At 53.2% G+C, this 17902-nt stretch overlaps 1 protein-coding gene across 1 annotated transcript in view; it reads right to left on the reverse strand.

Annotated features, from left to right (window-relative positions):
• The window catches only part of TFAP4 (transcription factor AP-4), a 35555-nt gene extending 23290 nt beyond the window's left edge, over positions 1 to 12265 (reverse strand). Inside the window, exon 1 of the mRNA XM_072835555.1 lies at positions 12156 to 12265. The gene's annotated coding sequence lies outside the window, so the exon portion shown is untranslated. The remainder of the gene's footprint in view (positions 1 to 12155) is intronic.
• Positions 12266 to 17902: the final 5637 nt, after the last annotated feature.

A 17902-nucleotide genomic window follows, 5' to 3' on the forward strand; every position in this document is an offset into this window, starting at 1 on the left:
TGAGCAGAGGCACACAGAAATCCAGGAGGGAGTATTTGGGGTTCAAGGGAAAGGTACAAAGCATAGGGACACTGTTGAGCTCGGCGAGGGTGTCCAGCATTTCTGGGCCATCGGCTCTCCTCCGAAGGAGTGGACAGGGATGGGGAGAGAAGGCAGGACAAGTCCCATTTGAGGGTAGAAAAGGATGGGCCTGGAACGGCCGAGTCAGGGAAGGGACAGAAGCGGCTCTGATGACAGCCGACCTGGGAGGGCTGCAGGGGGGCTCTCCCCGGGCAGGGCTGGGCTCAGAGCCCCCGCCTAGGCAGAGGCACGTGTGCGTGCATCTGTGGCCTGCACCCCCATGGCCCAGTGCTGCTCTGGCAGCTTTACTCCATCCTGTCCAGTCCTCACTGTGGCACCAGACGTCCTGTGACACCCTGGGGCTGGCCCACGATCTTCCCAGCTACTCGGGGCCAGCGCAGCTCCCCCAGACCCCTCACAGCCGCCCCCAGGATGGTTCCCACACTGGCCTCAGGACTCGAGGGCTCACCTGGTACGGGTGGCACAGCCCAGGCCAAACAAGGCCTGGCGCAGAAGAGGAGCCTGCCTGGGTATGGGGCCTGGGGCGGGGGAGGTGGAGAGGTCTGCGTAAAATGACAAAGTCAAGTGCACGGCGAGATGGAACCCACAGTCTGTGGCCAACAGTCACTGCCCAGCCAGCCAAAGGAAGAAACCAATCCTCAGGGTCAGGGGAGGCTTTGGACTCAAGTGTGGGGGGAGGGGGGAAGGAGAGGGAAGCGCCCCGGAGGGGGGCCAGGCTGGAGCACAGGATGGGCCCTGTGGTGGGCTCCGTCATGGGCTGCGGCACCAGCACCGCTGGGGTTAAGTCCTGTCTGGTGCGGTGGCCTCAGAGCCGAGCGGTGGTGCCAGGAACTCAGAAGCTGCAATGTGAGAAGCAGCAGCAGAGGGGCAGGGCTGCAAAGGAGAGAGGACGGGGTGCCGGCAGGACCCTGAGGCTCCCCCTGTGCCTCGTTCCCCCCTGCCCTGTGGCTGCCCTGCCACGGCCCCCACTTGTGGGGGCCCACGGCCACGGCTGGGCCCCAAGCCCTCGGGCCGGGGTGGCAGCAGGCCTGTGGCACACATCCGGGGAAGGGGCTGAGCGCCCAGGGCAGGCAGCAGGGAAAGCACAGGGCCCGCCGGCTGTGCCAGAGCACCAAAGGGCGAGCACCAGGCCGGCCGGGCCAGGGGCAGGCTGGGGAGGGCGGGCAGGTTGCTTGGGGTCCCAACCTCAGAGGCCTGGCCTTGACACCCTCCTCCTTGAGCAGAACTGAGTCATAGGAGCCTCCCGCAGCTCCAGGGGCAAGGAGACACACAGAGCTCCCTGGCCTGTCCCCGGACTGGCTGCCAGCTGGGCTCTGCAGCAGGACCAACCGGAGGCTGGTCACTCCCCAAGTGTGTGAGGTGCTCAGTACCGAGCAGGTACCTGTCCCCCTTCTCCTGGTTGGCCCTCTTCCACCATATCACTGTACCCCCCAGGTAGCATCATTCTGACCGCCACTACCAATGGGCAGAGGCTCAGACGAGTCAAGAGACTTGCTCGGAGCCACACGCCAGAGCGTCAGAACCTGCACTGGTCTGACCAGCACACTTACCCACCACACCATCAGGTCACGTGGGAAGGCGGAAAATGCTAAATTCTCCGGGAGGTGAATGGGGGTCTACGTGCCAAATCCAAGAAAGGGAGCCCCGGGACTCCCAAGAAAGCAAGGTGATGGAGGCTGAGAGCAGCCTCCAGAGGCGGCAGGGGAAATGCCTGGTCCCAGATCCTTGGATGAATCTGCAGCAGTGGGGACCTCCCATAACCCCGAGCTGTGTCCCCAGAGCAGGTGAACAGCTCCCACCTTGACAGATCACAGAGCACCCCTGGGGCTGAGGTTTGCACGGCCCTTGTCTGCAGAGTCAGCAGCATTTACCGTGGGGCAGTACTCAGCAAGGCTAAAACTGAACGGACACACCCCAGTAGGCATCACGGGGAGCCTGCCTGGTGACCAGGAGTCAACAAGAATCCCAGTGCTTCCAGCGGCATGACCTGGACTCACCTTGGAGCCTCAGTGTCCTGATCTGCCCAAGTGGGAGCACCGGCATTCAGGGTTTCTGTGAGGATTACATGAGTTGTTTGTCAAAAAGCACTTAGAGGGATCCCTGGGTGGCGCAGCGGTTTGGCGCCTGCCTTTGGCCCAGGGCGCGATCCTGGAGACCCGGGATCGAATCCCACATCGGACTCCCGGTGCATGGAGCCTGCTTCTCCCTCGGCCTATGTCTCTGCCTCTCTCTCTCTGTGACTATCATAAATAAATAATAAAAAAAAAAAGCACTTAGATTGAAGACCTTTTTTTTTTTTTCAATATTTTATTTATTTAGAGGGAGCACATGAGCATGAGCTGGGGGAGGCTGCAGAGGGAGAGAGAACTCCAAGCAGACTCCGCACTGGGTTCAGAGCCCGAGGCTTCCGGACCCTAAGATCACAACCTGAACTGAAATCAAGAGTTGGCTGCTTAACTGAGCCACCTCGGTGCCCCCAAAAACCTTCTTCACAAAAACCTGTACACACACGTTCATAGCAGCATTATGCATAAAATATAGAAACAACCCAAATGTCCGTGGATGAGTGAATGGATAAACAAATTCTAGGTCTCGCCAAAGAAACAATGGAATATTATTTGGCCGTAAAAAGGAATGTAGCGCTGACACCTGCCACAATGTGGATGAACCTTGAAGGCATGATGCTCGGTGAGAGAAGCCAGACACAAAAGGTCACATGTCATGTGTTTCCATTTATACGAAATGTCCAGAACAGGCAAATCCATAGAGACAGGAAGCAGGTTAATGGTCGCCAAGGGGCTGGGGGAGAGAGAAGGTAGGGAGAGACTGCTGATGGATTCAGGATTTCTTTCTGGCTTTGTTTTTGTTTTTAATCAATTCTATTTTTTAGAGCAGTCGTAAGTTCACAGCCACAATGAGCAGAAGGTACAGAGATTTCCCACACGCCTGCTGCCCCTACACATGCACAGCCTCCCCCACTATCAGCACCCTCCATGTGAGTAGTTCGTTTGTTACAACTGGTGAACCTGCAGGGGCTTCTTTCCAGGATGACAAAAATATTCTGGAATTAGACGGTAGTGATGGATGCACAACTCTGTGAATGTACTAGAAACCCACTGGGCTGTACACTTCAAAAGGGTGAATTTCACAGTTATGTGAATTATATCTCAATTTTATTTTATTTATCTATTTATTTTTTAATAAAGTAGGCTCCACACCCAGCGTGGAGCCCAGGGCCTGAATTCACGACCCCGAGATGGAGACTGGAGCCAAGATCAAGAGTTGGACTCTTAACCCAGTGAACCACCCAGCTGCTCCTCTATCTCAATTTCTTTTTAAAGATTTTATTTATTTATTCATGAGAGACACAGAGAGAGAGGCAGAGACACAGGCAGAGGGAGAAGCAGGCTCCATGCAGGGAGCCCAATGTGGAACTCGATCTGGGGATTCCAGGATCATGTCCTGGGCCAAAGGCAGATGCGCTTAACTGCTGAGGTTAGACAGACATCCCTCCTCTATCTCAATTTTTTTTTTATCTCAATTTTTAAAAAGCACTTGGTATGAGCTCAGAAAACGCAGCTCCCATTACTATGTCCTTCAACTTCAGAGAATCTGTCACCTGATGACAGAGATCAATGTATTTTTAAATGCTTGACACCCAGAAGAGACCTGGGCAGAATGGTCCTGGCGGCCTGGACAACTGACACAGAGTCAGGCTAACTGCATACAGGACATGCACGAGTGACCAACAGTAGGAGCCACCGACTGCCATGTCAGCTCTGCACAGAGGTACTGAATGGATGGCCCTGGGGGACAACCCGGGGACACAAGGCAGGCAGGAAAGGCTTCTCTGAGGTGGCAGTGAACGGCCCACGAGCTGGAGGACTTGGGTGATTTGGTGGGGACGAGGGCCCACACGGACTTATGGAGGCTCAGAGGTGTGCCACTGAGCAGGGCTGGTAGCGGAGGGTGCTGAGCCCGGGGGGTGGCACGGCCATTCTAGTGCTCTGCAGGCCCCAAGCAGGTCATGGGAGGTGCTTTGTTTTGGTTCACAAATCAGTACAAAAAGCTTGCAGTAGGCTGCCCTGTGCCCCCCCAGAAGCTCCAGATCCTCAGGTTCCAGGAGAGAGAATATAGGAGATCAGCAAGTCTGGTCCAGGGCAGGGCGCCCCCATACCCACAGTGTCGAAGGACCAGACACACTGATACTGTGGCACTGGAGGGTCAGAGGCAGCCACTTGTCAGAGCCTGGGCCCTTCCTCCAGCGCCAGGTGGACCTGGGAGGGAGGAGGGACTCCAGAGGTAGGCCTGAGCCTGCAGACCCATGGCGGGGCCCACAGGCTTCTCCTTCCACCCAGCTCTCCTCTCCCTCCTGCCTCAACCCTCTGTCCTGTGTAGTCCTTTTTTTTTTTTTTTTTTTTTTTAATTTTTATTTATTTATGATAGTCACACAGAGAGAGAGAGAGAGGCAGAGACACAGGCAGAGGGAGAAGCAGGCTCCATGCACCGGGAGCCCGATGTGGGATTCGATCCTGGGTCTCCAGGATCGCGCCCTGGGCCAAAGGCAGGCGCCAAACCGCTGCGCCACCCAGGGATCCCTGTCCTGTGTAGTCCTAACCCTGTCAGGAAGAAGCCAAATAATATAAATGCCTTGCAGGAGGGAAAGGGCCAGGCCTGCTGTGAGCACGCATGCACACACACACATACACACACGCACTACCCTTTCAGATGAATCACACAGAGCCTACATATAGAGAAGAGAAAGGGAACTAGTGAGCATTATGCCTCCTCTGGGCCAGGAAGGTGCCAAGGGATTTGCATGCACTGTCTCATTCAACCCTAAAAAGAATCCTGTGAGATTTCAAAGATGAAGAAAAGGAGCTTCTGAGAGCTTAAGGAACTTAGCCAGTGGGACACCCAGTAGGTAAAAGCCATACAGCTGAGCACAGGGCCCCAGAAGCTGGGCCTGCAGAAGCAGCTGAACAGAGTGGGGCGTGTGCTGTTTCTGCTCACCACCTGGCATTGCCTCCTCACTCCCACTTTCTCCATGCAGTTCTAGGGGTGTTGGCCCTGTACTGGGGCAAGTTCCTGAGCCAGTTCCAGTCCGTTCAGCATCTGGGATGAGCAGGCACCCAAGAAACTGAGGGGCTTGCTGGAGCCCCAGGGAGAGGCAAGCTGGGAATTCTCAGGCTTCCAGAAGCACTGGCAGGGAAAGCAGAGTAACACAGAGGACATTGCGCCAGGCGAGGAAGCCAGCGTCCTGGTGCCGTTGCTGAGCACTGGACCAGCCCAGCTCATGCGGTTATAGGAGCTGTTGAGTAACGGGTCTTTGAACCCAGGTCTGACTGCAGAACTCTCGCTTCCCTGCCCAGGCTGTTCCCATAGAGGATCTGGTCCTTTAGGGGCTGGGTCTCCCCTCTCCCAGAATCCTGGGGTGGGGCAGTGTTGGACGCTCTGGGCCTCCTCCTAAACCAGCTCCATCGCTTAGTTTGACCTTCAGAGTTGGCATCTGCTTGCAGGAATCTGTCTCTCTCCTCCTGGAATTCAGCCTCCAGATGTCAGATCCAAGGCGGCAGCAGAGGCTGCACATGGCTCCCCCCCACCCCGAGTGAATCAGCTGCATTCCAAAGGTGCAAACACAGACGCCACACCCTCGGCAGCCCCGGGGCTGCAGACTTCCTCCCCAGGCCCCCACTCCCGCGCCCCTCCCCTTCTCTGCCTCTTCCCAGCCAGACCAGGCGCTGGGCTTCCTTTCCAGAGACATTCTCCTGGAATTGCAACAGAGAGAAAAAGAAAGCCACTGGGGCCAAGAGATACTCTGCTCTGCTGCCTCTCTCTCTCTCCCTCCCCCTCTCTCTCGGGCAGGAAGCGTGGACCCCAGCCCAGACGTCCCCCAGGCTGGTCGCAGCATATCGGGGTCCATCCATTCAGCAGGTACTGCAGCACCTACAATGGGAGGAACAAGATGCTGACGAGCCCTGCTGTCCTGGAGCTCGGCCCAGGGAGAGTCGACACAATTGGGTCCATCCCCGGAGGGTGGAAAGAGCCATAAAGGAAAGAAGGATTGAGACAGCCGACCGGTGACAGAGGAGGGGTACTGGGTCAGGGCCTCTCTCCGGGATGACTCACAAGCTGAGCCTGGAATCTCCGCCACTGAGCACTTGTCAGCCATCACTTCACCAGAACTAGGGCAGTGCCTGGGGAACCCCAACCACGCAGTAAGTTCTCGAGGCCATTCCCTCAGGCTTCCTATCAGAACGAATGCGGGCAAGTCTGCCTGATATTGTTTGAATAAGAACTTTGTGAAGACAGAATTCACATTCCATACAATTACCATTTTAAAGTACACAATTCAACGGTTTCCAGGGTCTCCATCTCGTTGTGTAAGACTCAATTTAGATCACTTTCAACACCCCAAAAGGATGCCCGGCACCCGTTAGCATTTACTGTCCATCACCGGCGTCCCTGGCAGCTACTCCTTGCTTTCTGCCTCCATGGATTTGCCTATTCTGGATGTTTCATATCAAGGGCATCATGCGGTATGTGGCCTTCTGTGTCTGGCTTCTTGCACTCAGCACATTTTCAAGGCTTATGCAAGCTGTAAGGTGTCAGTGCTTTGTTCCTTTTTATGGCTGATGATACTTCGCCATGTGGATGGACCACATTGTATTTACCTTTTCATCAGCTGATGGATATTTGGGTTATTTCCACCTTTTGGCCATTATAACACTGCCGTGAATGCTCCTGTACAAGTTTTTGTATGGACCTATGTTTTCATTTCTCTTGGGTAGATACATAGGACTGGAATTGCTGGATCAAATGGTATCTCTAGGGCCCCTGGGTGGCTCAGTTGGTGAAGTGCCTGCCTTCGGTTCAGGTCATGATCTGGGGGTCCTGGGATAGAGCCCCACATCCTGCCTCCCCTTCCTTGCTCAGCAGGGGGTCTGCTTCTCCCTCTGCCTCTCCTGCCTACTCATCATGTGACCTCATGAGCACACTCTAATAAATAAATAAATAAATAAATAAATAAATAAATAAATAAACAAAAATAAATAAATAATATCTTAAAAAAAAAAAAAAAGATTGCCAGGGCTGCTCTCACAAATTTATTAAAAAACAAAACAAACAAAAAAACCCAAAACAAAACCACATGGTATCTCTATGTTGAATTGCTGCCAGATTGTTTCAAAGTGGCTGCACCATTTGACATTGCTCCAGCGTGTGCAAGGGCTCTAATTCCTCCCTATCCTCCCCAATACTTATTATTGTTCCTCTTTCTTTTGCTCTAGCCATCCTGGTGGGTGGAAGGTGGTATCTCACTCTGGGTTTGACTTGCAATTCCCTAGTCAAGCCTGCCCTGTGGCTCACAGTGCCTCTTGTACCCCCGTCCTTCTATGCCCACACCATCCCTACCCCTGAGGATCCCAGGCCCTCCACACCCCACGTCGGGTCCTGCTGTGATCCACTTCCTCTTTCACAAGGGCCAAATCTACATCTAGACCAATTCAGTCAATGTCTACCACTTGAGGCTTTCAGGTACAAGAACAGTGGGAAGGTGAGATGGGGGTTCTGGACTGTGCCCCCAGGGCAGAGAGGGAGGAAAAGGGGTCTCTGGGAAGTTCCTATACATCTCTATCTGTGCCCCCACTAAAATGTAAGTTCTGTGAAGGCAGAGCTTCATCTGTTCACTCACTGCCACATCCGTAGTAGTAGGCATGCCAGAAATACTTGCTGAGTGAAGGAATGAACAGAAGATGGGGAAAGAAAACTGAGGTGGGGGGTTAGTGGTTAGCTCTGGCTGCTTTGAAATGAAATGCTTTCCACTGGAATCCCACTTCTGCTCTTTCATAGCTGTGTGCCCTTGGGTGAATCACTTGGCTTCTCTGGGCCTTCCTTTCCTCACCACAAAATGGGCCAAACAGTGACAATATGCCTCATAAGGGGGCACCCCCAGTGGCTCAGCGGTTTAGCGCCGCCTTCAGCCCAGGGTGTGATCCTGGAGATCCAGGATCGAGTCCCACATCAGGCTCCCTGCATGGAGCCTGCTTCTCCCTCTGCCTGTGTCTCTGCTTCTCTCTCTCCTCTCTGTATATTCTCATGAATAAATAAATAAAATCCTTTAAAATAATATGCCTCATAGGGTGGTTTTGAGAATTAAATGTGACAATATAGATCAGGCAATATTAGGTGCCAAGGACTCTTAGAGATGAGGTCATGTAATGTCAATCTTCACAAGAGCCTGATGAGACAGGATGATTATTACCAGCTTCAGTGTCATAGATGAGGAAACGGGAACTCCAAGGGCTCAAGTAATCTGTGGGGTCATAAGGCTGGTTAGGGAAAAACCAGGATCTGAACCAAGAACTCAACTCTTGTCAGGGGCACAGACCTGGCTGCATGGCCCCTAACATAGATGGAGGAATGCTGGGCTATCCCTGAGCAGGGGACAGATGAACTGGTCCAGAGGGGCACCTGCCCATTCAGCAGATGCTCCTAGGCACAGTGTTAGGCTCTCAGCAAAGGGGGCCAGTCCAGAGACCCTTGATGCAGGACTGGCGTGAGAGATGCTGCCAAAGCAGAAGTTGAACATGCAAGAGAGGGGCACCAGGCTGGCTCTGTCCATACAGCATGCAACTCTTGATCTCAGGGTCATGAATTCAAGCCCCACATTGAGCATGGAGCCTACGTAATTCGGGTCAGTGGTCGTGAAGATGAAAGGGTACTAATCATTTTATCAATAAGGGAGAGCATAAGCAGGTTCCTGGCAGGGAAGCCGGGCTACCAACAAGACTCCCTTAAACATGGCAGGCGCTCTTTCCTCCATCAGAATATGTAGCTTTGGGAAGGAGCCATATAGAACCCACGCCAGCTGGACCACATTGGGTGACAGGTGTGACCAGATTTCCCTCAAATCAAAGGGTTTATGCAGGAAGAGCCCCAGTGGCTTAGCGTAGGGAAGACATCAAGTTAGTCTCTAGAAAAACCACCCTGGAGGCTGAGTAGAAATACTGGGGAGAGGGATGGGCATTCCCCTCACTTTTGCCTCTTCAACTGAGGATGCACTTGGTCTTTTTTTTTTTTTTTTTAAGATTTTTAAAATTTATTTATTCATGAGAGAGACAGAGAGAGAGAGGCAGAGACCCAGGCAGAGGGAGAAGCAGGCTCCATGCATGGAGCCCGATGTGGGACTCGATCCCGGGTCTCCAGGATCAGGCAGGCCCTGGTCTGAAGGCGGCCCTAAACCGCTGAGCCACCAGGGCTGCTCAGAAGCACTTGGTCTAAGGATGGAGACTTAAGGAACACCTGCCTTCAGAGGCCACAGGCACACAGGAAGACGGTATAGACCCTAAAGGGCTTTGGAGGTGCAGAACCATGGGCTGCTGGAGAAGCAGTGGAGAGGTGTCTATGCAAAGTGCTTTAGGGGCAGCTCAAGACAGGACAAGGAGCTCAGAAGTAAGCGGGTGATGTAGGGCAGACTGCTCTTCTGGGAAGCTTGGCAGGGGAGGGCTGGGGACAGGCCTATCACTTGAGACTCCATCATTTATTTTAAACAGGGGAGAAGCTCAGCTGATGACAGCGCTCCAAAGGAGACTGGAATGCGTTTAAATTCAGTCATGGAAAACCATTACACACACCAGGCTCTGGTCTGCTAGAAAGCTCCGGAAGGGGTTTCTCGTGGCTGCCTGGCTGGGGGGTCCAGGACAGAGGTTTTCCAGGTTGAGTTAGAGGACCACATGCAACACAACCATTTGGGAGCTTGTTAAACACACAGACCCCTGGGCTCTGCCCCAGACTTAGGGGTCAGCATATCGAGTTTAAAGGGGCTGCTGGGGCTCCAAGACTCAGAATGTTGCCAGAGAGGCAATGAGTCCGCAGGGAGGGAGGGACCAGCTCAATATGAAACAATGTACAGAAGGTGACTGTTCACCAGCCCTGGCCCACATGGGTTACTTGAGGGGTAAGTCTCAACTCTCATCTCCTTCTGGCATGCTACCCACCTAAGTCTCACGACCTAACTCCCTCTGCCTGGGCACCCCCACACTCAGAGCCCACCTGGTCAGTGGCCACAGCTCCAGCGGCCCCCTTGGTTCAAGGCCAGGACTCATGCATCCTATGGACTCAGCTCCAAGACCAAAGACCCAGACCTCATGAGGAGGAAGCCCCTGGCTGGATGACCCTGCCAGGGGTCCCAAGGTGCCTCTGGGCCCACCTACAGCAGTCCTGCCCTAAGGAAGGACTGACTTGATTTGGCCTAGATGCAAAAGCCTGGGGACAAAGCCCAAGTACTGTGCAGCACAGAAGAAAACAGCAGAAATAGAAGGTGTCTCTGTCCCCTTTGGTCATCATCCACAGAGTATGTGGAGGCGGGGAGGGGTCCCCAAAACAAAAGTATATCCCCTCTGCTGGGGTGAATCAGCTCTCTGAGGCACAGGGCTTGGGAGCCCAACCACTTGCACTTGGATCCCATCTCCTGCTACCTGACAACCATGTGCTCTCAAGCAAATCACTTAATCTGAGCCTCTTTGTCATCTTTTTTTTTTTTTTTCTCATCTTTGAAATGCACCTGACAGTAAGCACCCCTGTGGTCCCCTTATCATCAGGACCTCGGACTGGTGACCTAAGGCTTGAACACAAAGCTGCGTCCCACTCCTAACCTCAGGGCTATGTTTCATGCCCCAGCCCAAAAGCCAAAACTGGAAGCCGTGTTAGGCAGAAGGGGTAAATTGCCTAAGATCCGCCATCCCTGCCCCTATTAGAGAAACCCACAGGCCTTCTTGGGATCAGAGGCACAGGCAGGTCTTCAGAGGAGCATAAAAACATTTCCCCGGCCCCACAGCAGAGAAGCAGTCAGCATAGCCAGCAGAACCTGGACTGGCAACCCTGAGGTCCTTTCCCACCCGTCTGGGCAGTGGTCAGAGAACCCGGGTGCTGGTGCAGACTTGGGTGGATTTCGTGTGTATGTTTTAATTGCTCCAGGCTCACGGGGATGTTTGAGTGATTCTGCTAGTCCTGCAGTCCCTGGCGGGTACACACACAGCCTGCCTGGCTGGCACCGCCTTTGTTACTGCTTGGGAGCATTCAGCCATAAGGGGCTCCCCCCTCCCCCCACTCCCAGAAGCAGCAGGCTCTGGGCCTTCCACCCTCCCTCCCTGAAGCCACTTGTACCTGCTCCAGAGCCTGGAGGGGTGACAAGTGCTTCCCAGACAATAAGAGACTCCCAGGAGAACAGACATCCTCAGAGCCTCCTGCTACACCCTTGTTCAGTGCACTGATTTAAGGCTCGGTTTCAGGGCCCCCATCTCTGGGTATGCATTACAGCAAGCTGGCTTTTAGGCCCATTAGGGGCATAAAGGGCCTTGCCTGCCCATCCTTCATTTCAGGAGGTCAGTCACCCCATGCCTTTCCCTTTAGGAAAGGAACTGAGGCCCGGGGTACAGGACCTGTCTTGGGCAAGATCACCCCACCCTGGGTCTCCTGGGTGTGTTTCAGGCAATGACATCAATCTCCTCCGGGCTCCAATGCTGTGTGACTTTGGGCAAGTTATTTAACCTCTCAGACAATGGTACTGTCCAGGCCAGGCTTGTCTGGAGCACTGATGGAAATTACACGCTCTTACACCTGACCCATTACTATCATTATTCCATCCTTCTCATCCTCTCCTCCCCCCACTCCAGCCAGGGCCCTGGGGCCCCTCAAATCTGCAGGCACAGGCCGGGGCCCCCCGCCCCCCACTCCCCGGCTTCTCCTCAGGGACCCTCCCAGGCCTCTTCCCTGCTTTTGTCCTCGCTTTCACGCTCAGACACGCGGGCCGTGCTACGGCTTCGCCGCGCCGGCCCAGTCGCCCTGGGACGACAGCCCTCTGAGGGCAGAGCTTCTGCAGCACCGTCCCCGCGGCTTGCGGGCGCTGGAGGGCACCAAGGGGCACGATGCAGGGAGCACGGCCCGGGGCCCCACGCCGTCCTCTGGGCAGCCAGCCGGAGCCGAGGCTGGAGGGGCGCCGCGCGCGGGGTGGGGCGGCTGGCGGCAGGACGCGGGCTCCGGGGGGCGGCGCCGGGGACAAAGGGTGGCCCTACCTGTGCGGGGGGCGCGGGCACCACCCCCACCGCGGATCCGGCGCGCGCCCGCGAGGTCACGTCCCGGGCGCGCCGGCCGGAAGGAGGCCCCCGCGCGGGGCGGGGCGGGGCGCGCGGGGCGGGGCTTCCGCGGGCGACCACGCCCCTAGGACGCGGGGCCGCCTCGCACTTCCGCTCGCAGGGGTCGGCTCATTCATATTTATGAGGCGGGCGAGGGGCGGGCCCGGGCTCCCGCGGCGCCCCGCCCCCGGGCCGAGGATCCCTCCCCGGCGGAGGCTCCGGCCCCAGTGGGGCGCCCCCGGCTTCCGCCTCCGGGAGGGAGTTTCCACTTGGTCACAACTCAAAAATGTGTCGCTCCCGCTCCTTCGCCCCCTCGTCTCTGCCCTGGGCTGGGGGTCTCCTCCCTCGGAAGGCGAGGGGGTGGGGTCAGGGGAGGGGCGGCTCCTCCTTCCCGGGCAGGTCCACTAGGAGGGGGTCGACCCTTCCCCTTCTCCATTCCTCCAATTTAGCGCTTGTAATAACTTCATTTTTTTTTAATAACTTCATTTTTATTTATTTTTAATTTTTTAAAGATTTTATTTATTCGTGAGAGACACAGAGAGAGAGGGAGGCAGAGACATAGAGAGAGAAGCAGGCTCCATGCAGGGAGCCGGATGGGGGACTCGATCCCAGGACACCGGATCACGCCCTGGGCTGAAGGCAGACAGACGCTTAACCGCTGAGCCCCCCAGGCGTCCCTAATCCTCATTTGTATTTATTATTTATTATTATTATTATTTTTAATCCTCATTTTTAAAGCAAAATAATAGTTCTACTTTATTGAGCGCTTACTCTGTGCCAGGTACTGTGGCACTGTGCCTCTTTTTTTTTTTTTTTTTTTTGGCACTGTGCCTTTTATATGAACTACCTTCTTTCAATCCTCTCAAGGGTCCAACTGAAGTTAAATACATTTATCATGCCCAGAACTCGGAAAAGTTGAGTGACTTACCCACTATCACACTGCTGGCCCTGAGCTTTTTCCGCAAAGGTTGGTACTGATGGGTTGTGGGAGGGGGCAGGAGCTAGCCCCCCCAGCGCATTTAGGAAATGAGCTTACCTAAGGCCCTCCTGGCTGACTGGGGGTGGCTGAGGGGTGTATCTGAACTCCCCATTGGAGAGAGAAGCAACCATTGGAAACCAAAGCATGATGGCAGGACAGGCTACAATTTGCCAGACCCGGTACAAAATGAAAAGGTGAGACCCTGTGTTCCAAAATCATTAAGAATTCCAAGAGGGTGACAGCAGAACATCCAACCAAGCACCCGCTCTGCTTAAGTACCAGGCTTGTGGGCCTGCACAGGTGAATGTCCATGAAGTTGCCTGACAAAGCAGTCAGGGGCTCTTCTTCTAGGTGCTGAAAAGCCAGCAGGGACACCCCCACCCCCAGTGTCACCTCACCCATGCCTGCCCCCCAGCCCAGGAGCCTCACCTCCATGCTAGCATCCAGAATGCTCCAAGAGCTGAGCATTTCAGGCCCTCTAGAACTGGATTCCTGGGGGTTATATGAGTCCTGTGAAGAGAGTGTGTCCTAAACCTGAATGACCCAGCTGGCCCTTGTGGCTGTGCCTCCTGGACATTCTCAGCCCGGGCCACGTGGACAGGTGGGCTGGCTCATACTTGCCAGACCCAGCACAGGACTCAGTTCTGACTCGAAGCCCTCTTTTCTCACTGGAGCAGGGTGTGAGGAGCAGCCAGGGCTGTTTCCCAGAATAAACACCCCACCCATAGTCAGCCCCAGCCCTGCAGGCACAGCAAGCCAGCGCCAACGGGAGAGCTCACCAGGCCAGAGCTCAAGGTTAATAAGTCACCCTGATCTCACTCCCTCCATCACTCCATCCTTGTTCTTGGGCCCTGGCTCACAGTGGGCTGTAGGCTTCGTTTATAACAATAGCTACTATTTGTTGCATTCTTTCTCCCCACCAGACTTCAGGAAGGCCTCATGTGCCCTCTGCACTGAGGCTCACACAACCCCATAATAGGCATGAGGATCACCATTTCACAGATAGGGATAATAAGGCCCAGGGAAATTTCATGGCTTAGCTAAGATCAAGGGCTAGAGTTTAGAGTTTGCTGCTATCCATCCATCCCGGTTCCTGTTGTCTCCTACATCTACAATGTAGGTTATAGGGCTCACTTCTTTATGCCATCTTGTATTATTTACTTTCAGCTCCTTGAATAGATTAAAGGCTCTGGAAAAACAGGAACTGTGCTTTTACCTCTGAGTTTCTCTGGACCCAGCATTGTGCGCTAATTGAAGAGTCCTTTACTAAGTATCTATGTTGTGCAGGGCACCCTCTTTGCAGTGTGCACATCTGTGAATGAGGGAGTTGCGTCCCCTCTGGGTACTGATAGGTGAGGGGTCCCCACCAGACTGGGAGATCTTTTCTTTCTTTCTTTCTTTCTTTCTTTCTTTCTTTCTTTCTTTCTTTCTTTCTTTCTTTCTCTTTCTTCCTTTCTTTCTTTCTTTCCTTTCTTTCTTTCTTTCTTTCTTTCTTCTTTTTTTTCTTTTTTTTAAGATTTTACTTATTTATTCAATCCCGATGTGGGACTCGATTCCTAAACTGGGATCACTCTCTGAGCCAACAGCAGATGCTCAACCACTGAGCCACCCAGGCGTCCCCAGACTGGGAGATCTTAAAGACATGGGTAGGGTTGCCTAGCCTAGTGCACATAGTAGGCCCTGAATAAATGATGAATAAACACACAATAAGAGCTTAATAAGCATCTGTTGAATAAATTGGAACCTATGGGATATTTAATAAATTTTTATTGTTGAAGGTTTAGGAGACCAGATTCAGCCTCCCAAATATATCTGTCAGCAATTATCTTAGCTCAGGCTGCTATAACAAAATACCACAGATTGGGTAGCTCAAACAACCCACATTAATTCTCACAGCTCTGGAGGCTGAAGTCCAAGATCAAAGTGCTGGCAGATTAAGTTCCTGGTGAGGACTCTCTTCCTTGCTTGCAGATGGCTGCCTTCTTGCTGTGTCCTCAGGTGGCCAGGGGGGGCAGGGGAAGCTCTGATCTCTCTTCCTCTTCTTATAAGGGCACAGATCCCACCATGGAGACCCCACCCTTATGACCTCTATTAAACATAATTACCTACCAAAGGCCCCATCTACAAATAGTATCACATTGTGGAGGGTGGTTAGGGCTTCAAGTTATGAATTTGCGGGGACACAAATATAGAAGAAATATTTCTGAAGCATTTACTATGTGACAGGCTCTGCAGGGGGTGTGACAAAAAAAATGACCTTGTATCCTACTCTTTGGGGAACTTACAGTCTAGTAGGGGAGGCAGTTTGTAACACAAGGGAGGGGAGCAGGTACGGTGTCAAAGGTTGGGTGCTCAGAGTAAGGACTCTTTGAGGGAGGAAAGCCAGGGGAATGGTAGGGAGGAAGACATCTCTCCTTATACACCTTTCACTAAGGAGGAAGCCAAGCCTGGCCTGACTGCTATAGGAGGTGCTGTGTCTCAGAAAAGCACAACCCAGAAAAACCCCTTCAGAGCCTGGCCCTCTCCAATGTCCTATACCCCCCACTCCATAAGTTACCTGACGCCTTAGGGAGATAGTGGTTTATAACACAAGTTTTGGTATCAGATCAACCAAAACTGAAATCTGAATGATGCCTCCCACTAGCTTCTAAGACCTTGGCCAAGTTCCTTCTCTGAGCCTCAGTTTCCTTCTCTGTAAAATGGGGGAAATAATAGGACTCACTCTCAGGGTTATTGTAAATATAATGAAAGTAAATCATCTGGGGGTGCCTGGCTGGCTCAGTTGGTGGAGCATGTGACTCTTGATCTCCAGGTGGTGAGTTCAAGCCTCACGTTGGGCATGGAGCATACTTAAAAGAAAAGAAAAGAAAAAAAAAAAAAGACAAGACAAAAATAACTGGTCCAGCTGAGAATTGGGGGTTTCTGGTTGGGTCAACTCCACCAAGATTATATAGTTCTTCACTCTTGCTGGATTTGCAAAAGCCAAATTTAAGAGTTTATCTGCAGCTAAGGGGACTCCATCTGGGTCCTAGAATTGTGGATACCAGGTAGTGATGGCTAATATGTGTTAAGGATGTACCTTGTTGGGGCACCTGGGTGGCTCAGTGTTTGAGTGGTATCTCAACCTTTGGCTTGGGGTCGTGATCCCAGGGTTCTGGGCCAGAGCCCCACATCAGGTTCTCCACAGGGAGCCTGCTTCTCCCTCTCCCTGTGTCTCTGCCTCTCATGAATACATAACATTATTAAAAAAAAAAAAAAAAGAAAAAGAATGTATCTCATTTGGGGCGCTTGGGTGGCTCAATGGGTTAAGTCTCTGAGTTTGGCTCAGGTCATGATATCTGCCTCCTGGGATCAAGCCCCCACTAGCCCCCCTCTGGGCTCCCTACTCAGCAGGGAGTCTCCTTCTCCCTCTCCCTCTCCCTCTGCCCTTCCCCCTGCTTGTGCTGCCTCTCTCTCTCTCAAAAAAAAAAAAAAAAAAAATAGGGCAGCCCCGGTGGCGCAGCAGTTTGGCGCTGCCTGCAGCCTAGGGCGTGATCCTGGAGATCCTGGATCGAGTCCCGCGTCGGGCTCTCTGCATGGAGCCTGCTTCTCCCTTTGCCTGTGTCTCTGCCTCACTCTCTCTGTGTCTCTATGAGTAAATAAATAAAATTCTTTAAAATATATATATATATTTTTTTAATGCATCTCATTTAATCTTCATAACAACCTTAGAAAGGTAGTATTAATTATCATCCTGAAGTCAGAATCCCAACTCAGAGTCCTCACTGGGAGCAACCTGCCTGTCTGTGAAAACAAGTGGGTGTAGAAAAACAATGAGAAAGGCTCTCCAGCTGTAAAGGTTTCTTACGGTCAAGTGCCCCTGGGAGCTCGGAGATCGTTGGATCTCCAACGATCCAATCCTGGAGATGGAGGTGCCACCGGACTGATTTTAGGACCCCTGAGGGCAAGGACAGCTGAGGTTGTTCACCTTTGTCTCCACTGTCGCACAGCGCCTGGCACCCTGCAGGCACGCCATAAGCGTTATTAACAGATGAAGAAATAGCCCCCTGTACACCTATTTTTTCTTTCTTACCTTTTTTCAATATACCTAGATTCCCGGGGGGCCTGAGCCGGACCTGGCGAGCTTGAAGGACACTGAGCCTCCAGCTGCAGGGCCCCGCAGCAGCCTGAATCGCCGCGATCCCGGGCGCCGGGAGGGGGCGCTCTGCGGCCCTCAGCCTCTTCCCCTCCCCACGCACCCGGAGGACTGGGAGAGTCGGCCCTTAACAGCCCCCTCCTGGAAGGTGCTGGGTCCCAAAGCTGGCCTGCCCCAGGCCCATCTGCCGGCTAATATTTAACCAGGTCTCACTCCACATTACCCACACGAGGGAAATCGGGGTGGGGTGGGGGCAGAGGAGGTCACCTCCAAATCGCTACTTTCGGGGCCTATAGGCCTTTCATGTATCACCCAACAGTTCATAAGCACCTATTCTGCGTCTGTTCCTGTAAGTCATGAAAACCTATTATGTGTGCATTCATGCAACCATCATAAGCTCCATCTATGTATCCATTTGCCCAAAATATCATAAGCATTTACTGTGTGTCCATGTAAGAGCAGGAACTCTGTGTCCATTTATGCAACAGCCAGGAGCACCTACTATATGTACATTCGCTTAACATGTAAGGAGCACCTACCCTGTATCCATCAGTGCAAAATGTCTTGAGCACC

This window comes from Canis lupus, chromosome 8 (assembly GCF_048164855.1).
Source record: "Canis lupus baileyi chromosome 8, mCanLup2.hap1, whole genome shotgun sequence".
NCBI classification, from domain to species: Eukaryota; Metazoa; Chordata; class Mammalia; order Carnivora; family Canidae; genus Canis; species Canis lupus.